This window comes from Pleurodeles waltl, chromosome 9, assembly GCF_031143425.1.
Source record: "Pleurodeles waltl isolate 20211129_DDA chromosome 9, aPleWal1.hap1.20221129, whole genome shotgun sequence".
NCBI classification, from domain to species: domain Eukaryota; kingdom Metazoa; phylum Chordata; class Amphibia; order Caudata; family Salamandridae; genus Pleurodeles; species Pleurodeles waltl.
The window spans coordinates 808,954,401-808,976,470 of NC_090448.1; the positions used below are offsets into that span (position 1 = coordinate 808,954,401).

The 22,070-nt window shown below is 46.9% G+C and overlaps 1 protein-coding gene, 1 long non-coding RNA gene and 1 other non-coding gene across 4 annotated transcripts in view; 1 reads left to right on the forward strand and 2 right to left on the reverse strand.

Annotated features, from left to right (window-relative positions):
- LOC138260012 (uncharacterized) overlaps window positions 1-20,523 on the reverse strand; it is a 38,525-nt gene extending 18,002 nt beyond the window's left edge. The window contains exons 1-2 of the long non-coding RNA XR_011198791.1: window positions 20,359-20,523; window positions 498-579 (exon numbers count right to left, since the gene is read on the reverse strand). This is a non-coding gene — a long non-coding RNA (uncharacterized lncRNA). The remainder of the gene's footprint in view (window positions 1-497; window positions 580-20,358) is intronic.
- LOC138260011 (solute carrier family 22 member 20-like) overlaps window positions 17,470-22,070 on the forward strand; it is a 114,154-nt gene continuing 109,553 nt past the window's right edge. For both annotated transcript variants that reach the window (XM_069208072.1, XM_069208071.1), the window contains exon 1: window positions 17,470-17,524. The gene's annotated coding sequence lies outside the window, so the exon portion shown is untranslated. The remainder of the gene's footprint in view (window positions 17,525-22,070) is intronic.
- Window positions 20,210-20,311, reverse strand: LOC138260569 (U6 spliceosomal RNA). The gene has a single exon (XR_011198879.1). It is a non-coding gene; the product is annotated as a U6 spliceosomal RNA (small nuclear RNA).

Here is a 22,070-nt window from a genome sequence, read left to right on the forward strand (position 1 = left end):
TTCCGGTCAAGGGGATTGAAGAAGGACGCTGATCCGGAAGAGAGGGGCGCGACGGAAAACCAGAGAGGAGAAGAGAGGAGCACGACGAGAAACCAGGAAGGACAGAAGAGGACAGAGTCTTTGGCAGCACCGGCGAGAAACCAGGAGGAGGTCCACAGAGGAAGTGCCGAAACGCAGGTACCGGAGAAGCGAGAGACGCCGGAGAGACGAGAAAGCCGCCACGACCCAGGAGGGTCGTGGCTTGACAAGGTACGGTCCCTCCTAGGGACAGGAAGGGTCAGGGGGACTCTCGGGCACGGGGAAAGGCACTAGGGAAGTGGGAGGAAGGACGGGGAGGGTGAATGAGAGACAAGGGAAGGGGCACGAAGGGAACCAGGCATGTTATGGACCCCAGGAACCCTAAACCCCACCACTGATCAACCCCTCACAAACTTGCCCGCTTGCTGCCTTTTCCCTCACGAGCACAATACCCCACCCAGTACCTCAGAAATACTTACCTGTTCCTTTTCTTTTTATTTCATTTCTGCTGGGGTTCGAGGGAGACGCCCACATCCTTCACAGACCAGAGGAAGAGGAAACCTAGGAGGGAAAAGAAAGGAATTGAGGAAAGCAGAAACCCCAAGACTTACCAAAAGCTTTCGAACAATGATTAAGAGAATAACCTGTGAATAAACAGAGAATACAATTTCAAACATAAAGACACCCCATTCTTTTGACTCTACTTGATCCGCTCGTAACACAGCCTGCCACAGTATGACTCTGTTTTAGCATTAAGAGTCATATGTTACGGTTTTGTTGAATAAATCACTAGGCCTTAGTTAACAAGAGTCTGGGCCTAGCTGCCTGGTCTCATATTAAATGTGTTTTTCTAACGTGCACTGTGCTATCTTCCTAAGTACGAGTAGCTGTACTTTTCCAGAAGCTGGATATGTGTGTGTAACCATAGTAAATTCTTTCTCATGAGACCCGACTTGCTCAAGGAGACATTCTTGTTGAATGCAACAGTGTAATTCGCAACAGGTACAAGGTCGCCTGAACTGGTAAAGACAATGGAGCTACTGACTGAAGCCATGCGTGTAACTTTTTTTACCTGCCATCTCACCCGATGAAGACGTAAATCACAGGAGCCAATTAACTGTATGAGAACTGTCTTAAGTGAAAATTCTAGTAAGGTGACCACTCAACCACTGGACAGAGATAGTGGTGCACCAAATACTGAGCAGGTCAGGGGCCATTGGTTCTATGGTTAAGGAGGGAATGTGAGAGAGAGTAATAGGGTAGCATGAATGAATTGCTCACTGTGGAGATAAATCATTACATTATACACCTGACTGCATCATCTAGTCTTGGATTTCCCTGTGCATTCTAATACTTGTATATTTTGTTTGCAAGACTCCAAGAATCAGAATGCAAGAACAACTGCTGTAGGTGAGCTGCTAATACCTTACATGGGACAATTTAGAAGGGTGACAAATACTGCATTGCAGATGGGAGGCAGCCAGTGGGAAGGGGAAATGCAGTGTAGAGCAGCTTCTGTGCTGCAGCTGGGCAGGTGCCAACAGGTACTGATAACAAGCATTGGCATAGACAAAAGGTCTTGCCTTTGGGACTTATAAGTATTTAACCATGCATCACATTAAAACATTCTCAGAAATAAACTGTGTTTATACCCTTAGCATTAGACTATAATGGTCAGAACATCACCTAGAGGGCACCACAATAAAATAGCATTTGAAAGAAAAATGGTCATGTAACCATATAATCTTCAGGTCAAGTTTGCACTACATAAATAAATAAGAAAGAATCCCTCTCCAGCTTGCAGCCTTTGTTGGGTGCAGACACCCAAAGAAATTGCGAGATGCCAGAAGAAGAAACAACATTCCACCACAAGCGTGAAGCGGAGAGGGAAAAGAAAAACGTTGGCCCGAATTTAAGAAAGGCATAGTGCTATATATCGCCACATTAACATCATTTTTTTTTTACGCTAATGTGGTCATATTATTATAAAAATGCTGCACCATATTTACAAAGTGCCATTTTTAGTGGCATTTTTAACGCCTGCACAGAGCAGGCATTAAAAGGAGGCACACTAATGTTTTCAATGGACCTCGTTGTGCTTTGCAGGATCAGCGCCAACATTTTTGGCGCTAATCCTGCAAAGCACCAAACCAGCATAAAAAATGTTGACGCTAGTTCCCTAACTATTGCCATGGTATGCCGAACGTTAAATACGACGCCCACATGGCGGTATTAGCGGGGAGCTAAGGGGTGCAAGAAAAGTGGCGCTCGATTGGATGCAGCGTCACTTTTCTTAAATGCGGCCTGTAGTGAGCCAACACTAAGGTATATGGTAGATCATACAATAATCCATATAACAGGGTCAGCCTCCAAGGCGGAAACAAAACAGTCTCATGGCGGGACAAACCTAAAACATTTACCTAACAAACCAAAGGAATTTTGAAAAGCAGTCTAAGGAACAAATGAAAGTGATTTGTGTTTGATGGGCATGGTGAAAGCCCATAGAAGTAGATTACAGCATGTCGAGAGACAGCACATGCGCGCTGCCTAGGCTCGATATAAAAACGGCATAGGGTCATCTTACAAGGGCTTGTGGACCTGGGCTCCTTCAGTAATTTATGTTAGGAGCCAATAACTCAGACTGGGCTGTTCACATTATGTATCCTGTAAAGACCTCCCTGAGAATGAATGTAGTCTCATGTGCCCTTTTTTGAGAGGCAAGATGTTAAATCGAGAGTCCCACATATACATGTGGGGTTTACAGGGAGTAGGAGAAACACAATCCTGAAATATAAAGTTATCTTCCTAGTATCAGAGCGTTATCACTAAAACATACAACATTAGATGCAGAACATTTGTTTTACTCCTCAAAAACAGCCATTTATAAATGTTTCACAAATGCTTACCCATGCCTCCTTTGTTATGGTCGAGCCTGCAAGAGCATGTGCTGGGTGGAGATCTTGCTTGCGAGACACTTATGTTTACGAAAAAAGACTTGGAGCCTTCCTGTTGTTTACCATTTATTGGCTTGCCTGGAACTCTTCTTTACAGCCTCGGAATTCACCACTGCAGGCCTGGCATCATTCCCATTCCTCTCTATGGCGCAGGGACCAAGCACTGATTGATTCAGCTTAATCAGTGCCCATTTGCTGAACCCGACGTGACTGAGGTACTACTTTGTTCTTTTTAAATTTTAGTGCCATGCATATAGAAGGCATGTGACTGGCTAAAACGTGCCAAGCAAGACAAACAAAATTGCAAAGTTTTATCTTCTATAGCTAACTTTCTTTTATTTTGTCAAGTCTTCTTTCCTCACCTTGCACTCACATTTGTTTTGTTTTTGATGGTGGGCACTGTACTCAAATGATGATGATTATCTTGTGGTAGATATTTTTGGTATTTTTCTTTGGTGTTTAATTTCTGAAACTATTCTTTAACACATAATCATTCAGTACACCCCTATCCAGCACACTCCAGTCTACAACAATCCACTCCATCTCATCTCTCTTCAATCCAATCCAGACAAATCCAATCCACCCAGCCCAATCCAGTCCACCCTACTCCACACTAACCTACTCTTAACCAAACCACTCACCCCAAGCCAATTCATTCCAATCCTTCCAACCCGCCCCACTCCAATCTGTCCCACTCCAATCTAAAACAATCTGCCCCACTCCAATTCAAAAATATCTGTCCCACTCCAATCTGCCCCACTTCACTACCATCCAACACAATCTCCACCACTCAAAACAATCTGCCTACCTCCAATCCAAAACAATCTGCCCCACTTCAATCCAAAACAATCTGCCAAACTCCAATCCAAAATAATCAGGCCCACTCCAATCTGCCCCAATCCAAACCAAAACTATCTGCCCCACTCAAATACAAAACAATCTGCCCCAATCCAGTCTGCCCCACTCCAATCCAAAGCAATCGTCCCCATTTCAATCCAAAACAATCTGCACCACATCAACCCAGAACAATCTGCCCCACACCCTCAGCTCCAATACAATCTGCTTGACTCCAAACCAAAACAATCTGCCCCACTCCAGTTCAAAACAACTGGCCCCACTCCAGTCGACCCCACTCTAAAACAAACTGTTCCAATCCAAAACAGCCTGCCCTACTCTAAAAACAATCTGCCCCACTCCAAAAAAATCTTCAGTCATTCCCACTCCAATCTACCCTACCCCAACCTGACCCACCCCAATCCATGAGAATCTACCCCTCTCCAATCTGCCCCACTCCAATCCAAAACAATCTTCCCAGCTCCAGTCCTAGACCATCTGCCTTACTCCAATCCAAATCACTACACCCACTCCAGCCCACTCCAATCCAAAACAATCTTCCCCACTTAAATCTAAAGCTATCCACCCCACTCCAATCTAAAATAATGTGCCCCACTCCAATTCAAATGTATCTACCCCACTCCAATCTGTCCTACTCCAATCCAAAACAACCTGCCCCACCCCAGTCTGCCCACTCCAATCCAAAACAATCTTTCCCACTCTTGTCGAAAGCAATCAGCCAGTTCCAGTCTTCCCCACCTCAATTTGCCCCACTCCAATCTGCCCCACTGCAATCCATAACAATCTGCCACTCTCCAATATGCTCTAATCAAACCCAACATAATCTGCCGCACTCCAGTCCAAAACAGTCTTCCCCACTCCAATCCAAATCAATCTGCACCACTCGAATCCAAAACAATCCCCCCATTTCAATCTTCTCCACTCCAATCTGCCCCACTCTGAACCAAAAAAATCTGCTCCAGTCCAATCAGCCTCACTCCAATCCAAAACAACCTGCTCCACTCCAATCTGCCCCACTCCAATCCAAAACAATTTGCCCCACTCCAGTCTGCCCTACTCTAATCCAAAACAATCTGCTTGCTCCAATCTGAAACAATCTGCCCCACTCAAATCCAGAGTAATCCACCCCACTCCAATCTGCCCCCTCCAGTCCAAAACAATCCACCCCCTCCAATCTGCCCCACTACAATCCCAAATAAGCCACCCCTCTCTAATCTGCTTCACACCAATCCAATCCAATCTGTCCCACTCCACTCTGCCACACTCCAATTCAAAATATTCCACCCCACTCCGATCTGCCCTACTGAAATCCAAAATAGTCCACTCCCTCCAATATGTCCCTCTCAAATCCAACCTACCAGTCAATCCAACCCAATCCACCCACTCAAGTCCATTCCAACCCACTCAAATCCAAAACAGTGCAACCCAATCCACCACACTCAAATTCAATCCAACCCACCCCACTCCAATCCATCCAATCCAATCTACCTTAATCCATTCCAGTCCAGTCCACCCTAATCCACCCCACTCCAAACCACCTTAATCCACCACACTCCAGTCCAATCCAGTATAACTCACCTGTAGGAAGTTGGCTCTGTATGCACTATTTCAAAGTAAGGAATAGTATGCACAGAGTCCAAGGGTTCCCCTAAGAGGTAAGATAGTGGCAAAAAGAGATAATACTAATGCTCTATTTTGTGGTAGTGTGGTCGAGCAGTAGGCTTATCAAAGGAGTAGTGTTAAGCATTTGTTGTACATACACAAGCAATAAATGAGGAACACACACTCAGAGACAATTCCAGGCCAATAGGTTTTTGTATAGAAAAATATTTTTTCTTAGTTTATTTTAAGAACCACAGGTTCAAGATTTACATGTAATACTTCAAATGAAAGGTATTGCAGGTAGGTACTTTAGGAACTTTGAATTGGCAAAATAGCATATACAGTTTTCACATAAATCACATATAGCTATTTTAAAACTAGACACTGCAATTTTCAACAGTTCCTGGGGGGAGTAAGAGTTTGTTAGTTTTTGCAGGTAAGTAAACCACCTACTGGGTTCAAGTTTGGGTCTAAAGTAGCCCACCGTTGGGGGTTCAGAGCAACCCCAAAGTTACCACACCAGCAGCTCAGGGCCAGTCAGGTGCAGAGGTCAAAGTGGTGCCCAAAACGCATAGGCTTCAATGGAGAAGGGGGTGCCCCGGTTCCAGTCTACCAGCAGGTAAGTACCCGCGTCTTCGGAGGGCAGACCAGGGGGGTTTTATAGGACACCGGGGGGGACACAAGTCCACACAGAAAGTACACCCTCAGCAGCACGGGGCGGCCGGGTGCAGTGTGCAAACACGCATCGGGTTTTCAATAGGTTTCAAAGGGAAACCAAGGGGTCTCTTCAGCGATGCAGGCAGGCAAGGGGGGGGGGGGCTCCTCGGGGTAGCCACCACCTGGGCAAGGGAGAGGGCCTCCTGGGGGTCACTCCTGCACTGGAGTTCGGATCCTTCAGGTCCTGGGGGCTGCGGGTGCAGAGTCTTTACCAGGCGTCGGGATCTGAGAGCAGGCAGTCGCGGTCAGGTGAGCCTCGGGATTCCCTCTGCAGGCGTCGCTGTGGGGGGTCAACTCTGGCTACTCACGGTCTCGCAGTCGCCGGGGAGTCCTCCCTGAAGTGTTTGTTCTCCACAAGTCGAGCCGGGGGCGTCGGGTACAGAGTAGCAAGTCTCACACTTCCGGTGGGAAACGCAGGTTGTTTTAAAGTTGCTCCTTGGTTACAAAGTCGCAGTCTTGGGTGAACAGAGCCGCTGTCCTCGGGAGTTCTTGGTCCTTGTAGATGCAGGGCAGTCCTCTGGGGATTCAGAGGTCGCTGGGCCCTGGGGAGAGCGTCGCTGGAGCAGTGTCTTTAGAAGTGGGGAGACAGGCCGGTAGAGCTGGGGCCAAAGCAGTTGGTGTCTCCGTCTTCTCTGCAGGGTTTTTCAGCTTAGCAGTCCTCTTCTTCTTAGGTTGCAGGAATCTGAGTTCCTAGGTTCTGGGGAGCCCTTAAATACTAAATTTAAGGGCGTGTTTAGGTCTGGGGGGTTAGTAGCCAATGGCTACTAGCCTTGAGGGTGGGTACACCCTCTTTGTGCCTCCTCCATCTGCAAGATGGAGGATTTCTAAAAGTTAGAGTCACCTCAGCTCAGGACACCTTAGGGGCTGTCCTGACTGGCCAGTGACTCCTCCATGTTTTTCTCATTATCTCCCCCGGCCTTGCCGCCAAAACTGGGGCTGTGGCCGAAGGGGGCGGGCAACTCCACTAGCTGGAGTGCCCTGTGGTGATGTAACAAAGGCGGTGAGCCTTTGAGGCTCACCTTCAGGTGTTACAGTTCCTGCAGGGGGAGGTGTGAAGCACCTCCACCCAGTACAGGCTTTGTTACTAGCCACAGAGTGACAAAGGCACTCTCCCCATGTGGCCAGCAACATGTCTGGTGTGTGGCAGGCTGCTAGAACTAGTCAGCCTACACAGATAGTCGGTTAAGGTTTCAGGGGGCACCTCTAAGGTGCCCTCTGGGGTGTATGTTACAATAAAATGTACACTGGCATCAGTGTGCATTTATTGTGCTGAGAAGTTTGATACCAAACTTCACAGTTTTCAGTGTAGCCATTATGGTGCTGTGGAGTTCGTGCATGACAGACTCCCAGACCATATACTCTTATGGCTACCCTGCACTTACAATGTCTAAGGTTTTGTTTAGACACTGTAGGGGCACAGTGCTCATGCACTTGTGCCCTCACCTATGGTATAGTGCACCCTGCCTTAGGGCTGTAAGGCCTGCTAGAGGGGTGACTTATCTATACTTCATAGGCAGTGTGAGGTTGGCTTGGCACCCTGAGGGGAGTGCCATGTCGACTTACTCGTTTTGTCCTCACTAGCACACACAAGCTGGCAAGCAGTGTGTCTGTGCTAAGTGAGGGGTCCCCAGGGTGGCATAAGACATGCTGCATCCCTTAGAGACCTTCCCTGGCATATGGGCCCTTGGTACCATGGGTACCAGTTACAAGGGACTTACCTGGATGCCAGGGTGTGCCAATTGTGGAAACAAAAGTACAGGTTAGGGAAAGAACACTGGTGCTGGGGCCTGGTTAGCAGGCCTCAGCACACTTTCAAATAAAAACTTAGCATCAGCAAAGGCAAAAAGTCAGGGGGTAACCATGCCAAGGAAGCATTTCCTAACACCACCTCACTCAAATCCAGTCCACTCCACTCCAATCAAATCTGCCCCAATCAAATACACCCAACTCCAAAAATTCTACCCGCTCCAATCCACCCCACTCCAATCTCCAACCCCAATCAATCCACCTCAGTCCAATCCACACCACCCCAATCCAGTTCACCCCGCCCCTTTCCAATCCACCCCAATCCAATTGACTCCAATCCACCCCACTGAATCCAATCCACCTCACTCCAATCCAATTCACCACACTGCAATCCAATCCTCTCCAATCCACCTCATCCCACATCAATCCTTCTACCCCACTTCAATCCAATCCACACCATTCGATCCATTTCACCCCACTCCAATACACCCCACCCCACTTCAATCCATACCACTTCAATCCAACCCAACCCACTTCAATTCAATCCACCCCACTACAGTCCACCCCACCCCACCCCAATCCAACCCCCACCCCATTTCAAGCCACCCCAACCCACTCCAACCCACCCCACCCCACTCCAATCCAGTCCACACCATCCAGTGCACCCCATTTAGTCCACCCCACTCCAATACCCCCCAACCCAGTTCAGTCCATCCCACTCAGTCCAATCCATCCAGCCTACCCCACTCCAATCTCCCACCCCAATCCAGTCCACCCCACTCCACCCTACTCTAATCCAGTCCACCCCTGTCTGCTCCAATCAACTCCTCTCCACTCCAATCTACCCCACTCTAGTCCAATCCACCCCTATCTAGTCCAATCAACTGCTCTCTAGTCCAATCCATCACACTCGTCCAACCCATCACATTCTAACTCAATCCACCCCACCCCAGTCCAGTCCACCCTATTCCAGTCGAATCCACCCCACTCCAATCCCATCCTCCTGCCTCCAGTCAAATCCACCCCACTTCAGACCGGTCCAAACCACTCCACTCCACCCCACTCCAACCACCCACGCAAATCTAATCAACCCCAGTCTATCACTCCAATCTAATTCACCCAATCCAATCTAATCCACCACACTCCAGTCCACCAAATCCCATCCCTCACCCCACTTCAGTCAACTCATAGGAATCAAAGCTACGCCATCCAGTCCCCCTACTCTGATCCACCCCACTCAATCCACCACACTCTACTTCAATCCAGCCCACGCCACTCTATTCTTATCCACCCAACTACCTCAATCCACTCCGACCCACTCCACCCTATTTTAAACCGCTCCACTATACTTCACTCTACTCTATGACACTGCAGTCTACACCACTCTCTGCTACTGGACCACTGAACTCTACTCCCCTCTGCTCAATGACACTCTACTCCCCCTCAGTGGCGGCCAGCAGCTTTAGGTAGGAGGGGGGCGGGCGGGGCACACACACACTCACACACTCATTCTTTCACACACAGACACGCATGCACATCCATTAACAACACTCATACCATTCAAACATGCACGCACGCACGAAACATTCATTTTAAAACATCACACACACTCATTCTTTCACACACGCCCCACAGGCACATCCATTAACAACATTCATACCATTCAAACATGCACGCATGCACCAAACATTCATTAAAAAAAATCGCACACACTGATTCTTTCACACACACGCACATCCATTAACAACACTCATAACACTCAAACATGCACACGCACACCAAACATTCAATTTAAAACATCACACACATGCACACCCACACACACACACTTATCTTCAGCCTCCAGGGCCCGGGAGGGTTGGGACTGATGCCTTCCCTCATTGGCTGACCTGAGGTCAGCCAATGAGGGAAGGCAGCAGTCCCAGCCTCGTCACAGAGTGGGATGGCGTCAGTGAGACTGACCCCACCCCACTCTGTGACGAAGTGTCACTGATTGACACTCGCCCTTGACACTCGCCCTGGGCCCTTCAGGGCTTAAACCTGAAGCGCCCAGGGCGAGTGTCAACGGGTGACGCTTTCATTGTCACCCACGGGAGGGCCTCGAGGCACCTATGCTGAACCGAGGAGGTCACGCCCATAGGAGCTGTGACCTCCTCAGCCCAGCAAAGTTCAGCTCAGGCAGCCAGGAATCTGCGCAAATTGCTCATGGATCACTCCTGGCTGTCTGTGCTGAAAATGAAGAGTGTCTGTCAGGCTGACCTTTGCTCAACCAGACAGACACTCTTCATAAGGGGCAAAACCAACTCTCTACACCATGGGTACGCACAAACTTTCTCTCGGGGGCCAAAATTGCAGTATGGTTTGTGGCCGAGGTCTGCACTGAAGGGCCAGCGGGTGGGGGGGGCGGGGTCGTGGGCGGGGCTTCTAGGGGGGCACAACCATCCCACCCCCTTTTTAAAAACATTGCTAGACAATGCTGCATTTTGAAACCAGGTATAACTACAAACCTACAAAGAGGGCATTTGGAAAAACATTTTTATTATGAGACAATATTAATCTTAAGAGGCATGGCATTGTAATCCTTGTGAACAGGATATTCAGCACAGGCCCAATGCAGCATAGGTTTATCTGAGTCCGGAAAATAGGTACATCAAAGGAAGACATCCACTTCATGTCTCTTATTAGTGTTCTGTAGTCTGGTATTATGTATGAAACGGCAAGCCTTAAGAGCTGATCCAGATGTAAGTCTGTTAGCTTATTTCTGAGTTTACTCTTCAAAAGTCCCATTGTGGAAAACGAACTTTCACAAACAAATGTTGACCCAAACATACAAATTATTTTCTGGGCCACTGTAAAAAGAACAGGAAATTTGTCAGAAGGCACAGTGTTCCAGAATTCTTCTGGTGCCTGTCCCAAAAAATATGCTTCGAGAGCTGAGTTGTGCTGCATGTCTATCAGCTCCATTTGTGCTTGCAGTCTTTTCACGCCAATAAGTTCAACAGCATCAAGATTTCGTGCACTCACCATCCAGGGGTTTTCAACCAGCCTAAACAGAGGGGTGAGGGTTCTGAATTGAGAAAATCGCCTTTTGATGTCCCCAGAAATGTCCTCAAGACATGCACCAAGATTTAGCGTTGGCAGCATTTCTTGTGAATTTGGATTCCTCTGAGTCACAGCCAACAGTTTTGGAAAGTGGGTGAAGTCAGCAACATCCAGTTGTTCTTTGAATAACACAAGCTTACTTTCAAATGAGTAAATACCATTCATCATGGACCACACAAGCTGTTGTTTGCCTTGCAGCATCAAATTAAGAGCATTGAAGTGTGCAAATAGATCTGAAAGAAAATGGAGCATTAAAAGCCATTTCACATCCTTTAGTTCTGGGAATGTTTGACCTCTGCTGTTTACAAAGTGTTCAATTTCAGGAAGCAAAGCAATGAACCGCTCCAGAACTTTCCCTTTGCTTAGCCATCACACTTCAGTGTGCAGCAAGAGGTCTGTATATTCAGCTTCAGAATCCTGCAGCATATCCTGCAGCATAGCCCTCTATGGTTAAGGGCTTTGGCACAAATACAATTAACAATTTTCACTGCAAGTCTTAGGACGTTATTCAGTTCTCCATGCTTTAATTTTTCACACAAAACTTCCTGATGAATAATGCAGTGGTAGTCTATTACAGTCTGTCCAGTGAGCTTCTTTTTAAGCAAGGATACAAAGCCTCTGTCATGGCCTACCATAGCAGGAGCGCCATTTGTTGTGATGCTAACAAGAGTGTCCAGTGGTATGTGATGTGTTTCTAAGTAGTTGTAGATACTGTCCAGAATATCTTCTCCTCTTGTGTGCCCTTGCAGTGGTAGAAGGCACAGGAGCTCTTCTTTGGGATGAAGCGATTGGTCCAAATACCTCACCCAAACTAATAACTGGGCCACATCGCCTATATCTGTGGATTCATCCATGGCAATGCTGAAGAACGGTGACTCTCTAACAGCTTTGATCACCTGCTCCTGGACATTTTCACCCATTGCCTCTATTCTGCGTGCACAAGTGGAATCCGATAGCTGTAATGCACCGATTTCTTTTAAAATGCTGGATTTTTTGCTATAGTTTTCAAACAAAATTTCAGCTGCTGAAAGGAAACATTTCTTCACCAGCTCTGCCACCGTGAATGACTTCTTATGTTTGGCAAGCAGGTAGCATATTCTGAATGATGCTTCTGTAACAGCCTCAGATTCCTTCAATTGGCCAAGGAAGAGCTTCTGCTGGGAAAGAAGTGTTTGTTTTAACAATGCCACTTTTGCTGAACGCAGTTTTGAGTGCAATGGGAAGTTCTCAGTATAACTTGCGTGTCGAGTTTTGTAGTGCCGTTCCAGGTTATATCTCTTAAGAACATTTACTTTCTCTTTGCAAAGCAAACAGGTGGCTTTCTCCTTTGGCCATTCAACAAACAAGTACTCTTCTTCCCATGCTGCCTGGAATGATCTGTGTTCACTCTGGATGGATCTGGGTCATTTGCAAGGCTTGTTAACTGGACTGTAGGCCATTGCAAAGGTCTCAGGTGGAGTTGTGCAATGAGTATCAAGGGTCAGGAATCAGATTTTCCCCTCACAGCCAATGGACCGACACCACTTCACAACCGACTGATGGACCGACAACACTTCACGACCGACCGATGGACCGACACCGCCTCACGACCAATGGACCAACACTGCATCTTGCTACAGACCTCTGTGCGCAACACCATAGTAATATAAAGTGATGTGTAAAAGGTAACAATGCACACCGTGATCAAACAATTACACATGCTGGCCTTTAGCCGATTCCCAGAGAACCATGTTATAAAAAGTATTTTTTGCAATTATGCTTGCAACTTGCTAGGCATCAAAGAGTGATAATGAGGCCAATGAATGGTATATGGGCCCCTTTTTAGAGATTGTTTTTTTTTTCAGCACACTGGGTCACACAGCAATAGAAATCAACTGTGCACGAAATGCCAGAAATCCAAACTAATACAGGACTGCAGCATATTTTAGGGATGATAGATTAGGATTCAAGACACGAAACACGCAACAGACAAGTTTCCTGCTGTAGTGGTGGTACTTCCTGGGTGACGGCCCAAACATATGTACCCATACCTTATCAATGGAACACTGCCAGGACAGTGTAAACCAGGTGACTACATTAGTGCATTCTTTGGGTTTCAGTGTCAGTCACAAGAAATCTTTGCCTGCATACATATGACCGCAGTGAAGGTTGCAACATCAAAGAGAGATTCCAGGCATTTCAGTAACAGGCTTACCACACATCACAGTCGGTGTCATTGAGAACAGTTATGAAGTTGATGGGAATGATGGTATCATGTAACAGCTTGATACTGTATGCTTCATTACACATGTGCCCAAAACAGAACCTGCTAATGAACCAGAGGTGTCATGGACCGGGAACATTTAGGGAGAGTCAGTCACAAAGTGAGGCAATGCACAGAAGATAGCATGACAAGTGAAAGAAGATTTAGACCACCAGTCTCTATAATAGCCTCAGTGGAGTATCTTTGCTCTTGAAGTTTTAGCAGTTGGAACCATTACCTACCACACACATATAAGGATTTTTTTTAAAGAAGCAAGAGAGCCAGCGACAGGCAGTGTTACACTGCAAAGTCAAAATGTGTTGTCACCTTGTTGTGTATTAACAGATACAAGGCAGTACAAACAGATAGAGGAGTCATGCTTCAGTATCTACTATACCTCAGTCTCATTTATGCTATGAGTAAGAATCATTTGTCAGCCGTTCCAGGCATGGAAGGGCCAAAGTATTGAATTAACAACTGTCAGTAATCATGATGTAGGCATTTCCAGTTTAAAAATCCTTACCTATAAATACACAAAGACAAACCCAAAATTAATTGCAAAGGTGGTATGCATCTATCTTTTCAATCACATTATTCACCTTCCATCCTTTTTTACAACATCCATCAACTCCATCCGAAAGGGCATTGCATGCCTCAGGTGTTAGGAGAGCAATAATGTATTTCTGTGAAGATGAGTTCGTAAACAGGCAACACGTGTTATTGCACAAACCTCATGAATCAAGGGGAAAGAGAACCATAGGTAGGTGGGTCATGCAAACGATTCAATTATGCTGCACTGCTATAAAAGCCTCAGGATTAGCTGCCTCCATATTCCATGTTCCCACATTTAATTGCAGCCGCTGCTTGTTTAAGAGGATGGCTTTGAGCACCGGCACGGTTTCATTTTCAAATTAAGCAGTGCGTTGTGGTGGAGGTAAAGAGTCCATTATCTGTTTGTGCCTCCTTCTGTGCCCTGCATTTGGCAAACGTAAGTTTAAAAAAAATATATTATATTCTGCCCCCCCACACTTGCCGCCCTGCCCCTTCTCCCTTCCGCGAGCCACCACAGCTGGTTATAGGTATTTTTTTTAAAAGGTAGCTTTTAACTAGAAACAGCTAGGAGTGAGGAAACAACAGAAAACCAGTAAGGCGAAGCACTCCAAGAGGTTTAGCTATACTCAAGTGCCACGCCGGCCCAGGGGCCAGATAAAAAAAGTGTATTATTGTAAGACATTTTCAACAGCCCTGGCTCTGTAACAAAAAATAAATAAATAAATAATAGACCTGCTGCTTAGGTCTGACCAGCACAATATTGAAAGACATCTGGACAAAACCCTCAAAATTATACCTCTCTACATTTTATAGTGCATTGTTTTAATAATAACTGACTTACTTTTGTACTGTTATGGAGAAAAATACCAATTTAAATGATTTTCCCTATTTTTCTACTGCCTGAGATAAAACTCTGGGCATGCCCGTGAAATAAAGCAGCCCGGTGGGTACCTTAGCTCATGTCTGAGGCAAGCTGCAGTGGGGACACAATGGCCATCCTATATGCACACTTGGCCCATCTAGAATTACATTCCTCCTGGCCTGTGTCCCCTTCACTCACCTCAAATATCTTGTGGGCAGAGATTGGTGCAGGTGGCAGTTTCTGGCAGCAGGCAGGTGGGAGGCAGGCGACGGCAGGCGGGAGGCAGACGACGGCAGGCAGGCGGAAGGCGGTGAGACGGTGGCAGGAAGCGGATGAAAAAGCCCCGTAAAAGTTAGCTGCGAGCGCTGACTTTTAAGGGGCTTTGGCTTCCCGCCACTGGCCAGGCTCGTGACGTCACCGGTAAACATAGAAGAGGGCAGCGGAAGCATGCGCAAAGAAGCCGCTATTGGGCATGCTACCGCGGCCCTCTTCTATGTTTATGTATGGTGGCCATTATCGTATGGTGTTATCCGACGTGTCCACGGGCTGCCAAGGTAGCCGGGCCGTACTTTGAATACCACGGCTCTACACCAACAAATCAACTCTTCAACACTCTTCCCTATGGCACTCCACACCACCAACCTTTAGCCATGCTGAACAGCAACCACACTGGTGTTCAACATGGCAAAAACACTTTGCCAAAGCTAGAAGTGCTGAAATGGTTGTGACCTATTGGCTTTGCCAATGCTTGTTATAAATTGTTGTCATTTTGATTTATTCACAAGGTCAACAATCTGCTAACAAGTGGGAAAATGCATGTGATTTACACAGTATATAACACTTTTTAAATGTTTTATTCACATTTCCAGTCACAATAGTATGTAGTTTGTTGTATATATCTAGCGCCCACACAGGCAGGAGTCTGTTTCAGAGCACTTATGATACATAACATGATCACAGATCTTTAAGATCACTGCAGACAAAGTGGCGTTCATGTCCAATAACACGCTTTTTATATTGTGTTTAAAAAATACCTGCATTTGACACAGCCTCGCCCCTTATATTTGGAAAGATAAAGAATAACAGCAGAACATATCTTTTTACAGCAACATTTGCATACCTTTGTTTGTGCTTTGTTGCATGGGGGGTATGATTGAATGTTTAGTAAACATGCATTTACAGTTGAATGTCAGCTCATGCAATGCCAAAAACAATTTACAGTGATAAAAAGATGGAAATGAATGCGAGGGTAATATATGAAAACATTAATTGTAAATCAGGCTTCTCCAACCAGTAGCTCGTGAACTACTGGAAGCTCTGCCTCAACATGTAAATAGCTTCCATCTGTGCAGCCCATCCTACTTTCTTTAGAATCTTTTATTTGATTAATTAATATATGAATACCAAAATTGCAGTTATTTTCGCAACTCGGCTGATTTTTGGAGAAAAATCAGGCTGAATTTTCAAAATATATTTAGAGCTGATATTCCAGTGAAAAATCGTGCGTCATTGGGGAGACTTAACAGTAATATTATTACCATTGTCCCAGGGGCAGGCATTTCACATAGACACAGCATTCTTTACACTACAGCTTGCAACCCTGCTGCTAGTAATCTTGCAAATGGTGGTTCCTAGTGTAACCTTGTCTGATGCGGTCACTGCCATAAACCTAATACTCTCAAGAGTTCTGGATGATGTTCATAGATAATAAGCAGCTCTTACTACAGAAAAGGTTTGGACACCCCTGTTGTACATCATCTCCAGCACTGAATACTTGCCCATTTTGGACACAACCAATAACACTAATATCAGACCTAATGGACGGAGGAACGAGAAGATGGATGAAGAACAAGGGGTGAAGGTGCCCTAAAATTAGTATCTTAGGACATTATCCTTTGCCAAGTTTGCACATCATTTTTGCAGTGAGGGAGAGCGCTGACCAGTGAGGCATGAACAGTGAGGGCTGAGAGATGAAGAGTGGAAAAAGAGAGATAAGGAGTGAGCAATGAAGGATGGGGAATGAGGGATGAGTTTTGATGAGGTGGCGGGTTCAGAGGTGAGTGAGGGATGGGGACTGAGGAATGAAGAATACCGAGTGAGGTATGAGTGCCCAGGTATGAGAAGGATTTCAGAGGGAAGTGGGCTAAGGTATGAAAAAAGAAAAATGACGAACCATGAATAAAGACTGAAGAATGAGGAGTGGACAGCGAGGGAGGAGGGACAAGAACTTAGAACGTCCTAAAATGGATGCTACACCTGAATCGCGCAGGTGAATTCTAGGCAGAGTTCCAGAGCATCCTAGTTGCAAGAACCTCGGTCTGAATCCCCAGGCTTTGCAAAGCAGGAAGACTCAGAGGCAGAAGGTAGAGGTTGAGGGAGAAGTTAATGATGATCGGAGGCAGGACAGTAGAGGTTGAGAAGTTAAGGGTGATGGGAGAATGTATCCAGTCAGTCTGCGCATCAATACCTGATGTTTGATAGGGAGGGCCTAGTGTCACTTAAGCGTCAACCAGCCTGAAGAAACTGAGATGACAGCAGTAAGCATTTAACTCAATGACACATCTTATTAACTAAGCGAGGTGTCAACGAGTGACACAGCTCGGTAACTTTCCGGGAAGAGGCGATGAGGATTCCTTCAGTCAGTCTCACCCCCTCTCCCTGTCTCTTCTAAACTCTTTTTTAAATATATTTCATGGTCCTGAATGACTTCACGCTCTTTCACCTGGCGGATTGCGAAATATGGCATGATTCTCATTGGTAAGCCTGTAACTCGCCTACCTATATAATGAGAGCTACAGAATGAATGCGATACAAGCATCCCGGTGTCTAGGAGGTGTGAACACCCCGAAGCAAGAGCAGTCGGATTGCAGTCAGGTGAGTGTGGATGGCTGAGAGGACTGGACCGGTGCAGGGGGTTGCAGGATAGCGGGAATGCGGCTGTGCAAGCAGTCAGAAGCAGATGAGAATGATTATGTGGCACCTGAGCAGCTATGCCAGTTAGAGGCGTCGCTTGGTCAATAGGATTTGAGTGGGGGCGACTTTCAGATTTCCCAACAGTCACGCTGTGATATCTTGTTAGAATACATTACATGAGAAGCCGGGCATAATGGGGTATAAGGGGAAGTGGAAAGGGAGGGGAGGACGGCCGGTTAGGGACATTTAAAAAACATTTTCAAACTAATCAGCTTTTTCAAGGCCTTCTAAACAGAGGCGAGCGAGAAAGAGAATGATCTGCTTTTTTATGTTGGTCAGTGTGTGCATGTAAAAATCGAAGGTGAAATCCGTCATCAAATTCGATTGAAATTCCTTGTACCCAACTATTTACTACAGAATACATTTTTAGGAGGTGTAACACCCCAAACAGCCCCACCCAAGCTACGTCTCTGATGCCAGTGTGCGTGAGGGTGGACCCAGGAGAGAGCTCATGAGTGTTTGGGACCTGAGCTTCCAACCTTAGGTGAGTGTGGGCAGGTGCGCAGGGAGAATGCTAGTGTATCGGCCAGGGCATGGGGAACCAGCTGAGTATGTGAAAGGGTGCGTGCCCTGTGCGTGCAGAGCTCCATGACCATGTGTACCGTGGAAAGACGGAGCCTTGTGACAGTGTGTAAGTGCCCCAGAATGGGCCAGGGGACCCCAGTGGCTACAAAGTAGGCATGGGACTTGTGCAGGTGGGCAGAGAGGTTTCTGTGGGTGAGTGTGAGGGGGCTAAGCAGGTTTATTAAGGTCATTCTGTGACAGTGAAAGGGCATAAGCAGATAAACGCAGGTGAGTCTGCGTGTTTGTGTGCAGGAGCCGAGGAGATGGACCCAGGAGCATGTGCATCTGTGTTCTGAGGGCTTGAATAGGTGGGCTAAGAGTGCTGTTCAATAGTGCACTGAAGTATGTGACGTCTGTAAACTCGATTAAGCAAACCAAGATGGTCAGAAGACACAACATGGGCACGGGCGAGTGGACTCAAGTAAGGGTGAGTGAGCATGCAGGGACTGGGGAGGCAGACACAAATAAGTGTGGCTTTGAGGTACTTAAAGAGCTGGACCCTGGTGACTGTGGATGAGTATCCATTTTTCTTTAGCAGCCTTGCCAGCTGATGATCTTAACAGGTGGTGGAGCACAATCCTTGGCTTGAATTCCAGTGAGTGAGCCTGCCTTCTTTTCTAGGAGTTTGTTCACATTATTTTGCAATCAGTCTTACACTAACACTTATTCTCATTCAGTCTCAATCATTTACTCTTCTTCACACTTGCATTCACTCAGTCTCACTGACTTACATTGTTTCATTCATTCTCACTCTGACCTACTCAGTTCTACTAATTCTCACTTGGTCTCACCTAGTCTCACTCATCCTGAATCACTCACTCTCACTGTAACTCACTCATTTTCATTCAGTCTCCCTCTGGCTCAGTTGGTCTCACTGATTCACTCAGCCCCATTCATTCTGATTCACTCAGTCTCACACTGACTCACTCAGACTCACTCATTCTCACTGTCATTCCGTTTCACTCATTCTCAGTCAGCCTTACTCAGTTTCACTCATTGTCACTCAGTTTCACTGAATCTCACTCATTCCCCCACTCAATCTCAATGTGGCTCACTTAGGGGGTCATTCTGACCCTGGCGGTCCATGACCGCCATGGCGGAGGGCGGCGGAAGCACCGCCAACAGGCTGGCGGTGCTTCCTGGGCGATTCTGACTGCGGCGGTAAAGCCGCGGTCAGAAAAGGGGAGCCGGCGGTTTCCCGCTGGCCCAGGGAATCCGCCATGGCGGCGCTGCTTGCAGCACCGCCATGGGGATTCCGACCGCCTTCCCGCCAGCCTGTTTCTGGCGGTGTCTACCGCCAGAACCAGGATGGCGGGAACGGGTGCCGTGTGGCCCCTGGGGGCCCCTGCACTGCCCATGCCACTGGCATGGGCAGTGCAGGGGCCCCCTAACAGGGCCCCACAAAGATTTTCACTGTCTGCTTTGCAGACAGTGAAAATCGCGACGGGTGCCACTGCACCCGTCGCACCCCTGCAACTCCGCCGGCTCCATTCCGAGCCGGCTTCATTGTTGAAGGGGCTTTCCCGCTGGGCCGGCCGGCGGTCTTCTGGCGGTCGCCCGCCGGCCCAGTGGGAAAGCTGGAATGGCCGCCGCGGTCTTTCGGCGGGAACCAGTTGGCGGGTGGCGACCGCGACCGCCGCGGTCAGAATGACCGCCTTAGTGTAACTCAGTTTTACTCATTCCCACTCAGTCTCACTCATTGTCACTCACTCTGACTCAATCAGTCTCACTGATATTCACTCTGACTTGATGTCTCACCCATTCTCTGACAAACTTAGACTTACTCAGACTGTGATTTTCTCAGTCTCACCCTGACTTAGTCAGTCTCACACCCACTAACACTCAGTTACACTTACTGTCCTTCTCCATTACTCTTCTTTACTCTGAGTTGTACGTACTCTCCCTGTCACTCATTCTCACTCATTATCACTCATTCACACTCACACTTTTACTGACCCTCTCTCATTTTCACTCACATAGAAATAGAGACATGCTCACACATACACACACAGCCTCTATTTTTCTGATATGGAACACTTCATGAATCTACCTGTCATCCTTGTGCAGTAGCCATGCTAATCTTTTCTGTACTGTTCACATTTTATTTTTTTAGTATATGTGCCACCGAAGCGAGCACATACACGCACAACATTTAAAGCTTTATTACTTACCTTGCTACCTGCGCAGGTCCCAATGGACTATTGCTCATTTCTGATTGTAAAGGATGGTTTCAGTCTCACCCCACTCTTCTCCAGCTCAGTGACCATCTGGGAAATGGTGGCTTGACAGGCTGATTGGTGTGTAGCTAAGGGCACTGCAGGGCTACAGCGCTCATGGCTACCATAAACTGGGAAGCTTTAGAACGTCACAGATGGGAGAGGCACTGAGGAGTGCCAGTGCCCTGAGGAATCTCTCTGATGGCTGATGCAGTGATGCAGGCCCTTTCATGCCCTGCCCCAAACATCAGACATTGTAGCTAGCTGCTTCAGGCTGTTGCTGGATGGCATTCTTTTCATTATACCAAGAGTGAATAATATGGTACTATTCACTCTTGGCACAATACAAATGGGCCAGACAACGAGGAGGCATAGTCATGAAGTCTATACGAAAGAGACACACTTAGCAGGTGACTAAGGTGAATAAAAGAGCATCTGGGCGCTGGCACGGCCACAGCAGGCTGGCATAGATAATGAGGGTGACTGCGTTAATGTCACCTGAGTAGGCACGGATGATCTGGGGGGAGGCACTGCCTAAATAAGGTTCTGGGTCCTCCGCCAGCATTATATGGAAAACAGGTGTAGCACACGTAGCAGCGCTATCAGTCTGAGCTTAACTAGTGAACAACTCAATCATTTGGAGCAGAGATGCATCCTCCAGCCAGACATAGGGTACATGTTGAGGCAGCAGTGCAAGCCTTACTATCAGAAAGAACATGAACAGCACAGGCGGCAGCAGTGCAACATCATGACACAGAAGTAAAGCACAGACAATCAATGAATCAATATTTGTAAAGCGTGGCTGCTCACCCGTGAGGGTCTCAAGATGCTGGGGGGAGTGGAGGAGCCTCATCTGAAGACCCACATCTTGAGGTTCTTCCTAAAGATGGTGAGTGACGGACTTTGTCTGAGGTGCAGGGGAAGGTTATTCCAGCTCTTTGGTGCAGTGTAGGTGAAAGATCATTGTTGGACTTTTTTTGCTTATGCAGGGTCATCCCCAATCTTTTTGCCTCCTGCCTCCTATTTTTTCTGACCTGTTGCTGTTGGCTTTTGAACTCTGAGAAATTTACCACTGCTAGCCAGTGCTAAAGAGCATATGCTCTTTGTGTAAATTGTAATGTTGATTGGTTTATTCATGATTGGCATATTTGATTTACTAGTAAGTCCCTAGTAAGGTGCACTAGAGGTGCCAGGGCCTGTAAATCAAACGCTACTAGTGGGCCTGCAGCACTGGTTGTGTCACCCACATAAGTAGCTCTGTAATCATGTTTCAGACCTGCCACTGCAGTGTCTGTGTGTGCAGTTTTAACTGTAAATACGACTTGGCAAGTGTACACACTTGCCAGGCCTAAACCTTCCCTTTTCTTACATGTAAGGCACCCCTAACGTAGGCCCTAGGTAGTCCCAAGGGCAGGGTGCAGTGTATGGTTAAGATAGGACATATAGTATTGTGTTTTATATGTCCTGACAGTGAAATATTGCTAAATTTGTTTTTCACTGTTGCAAGGCCTGTCTGTCTCATAGGTTAACATGGGGACTACCTTTAAATCTGATTAAAGTGTAGATTCCCTTTGGGAGCAGATGGACTTGTGGAGTTTGGGGTCTCTGAGCTCACAATTTAAAAATACATCTTTTGGTAAAGTTGATTTTAAGATTGTGTGTTTGAA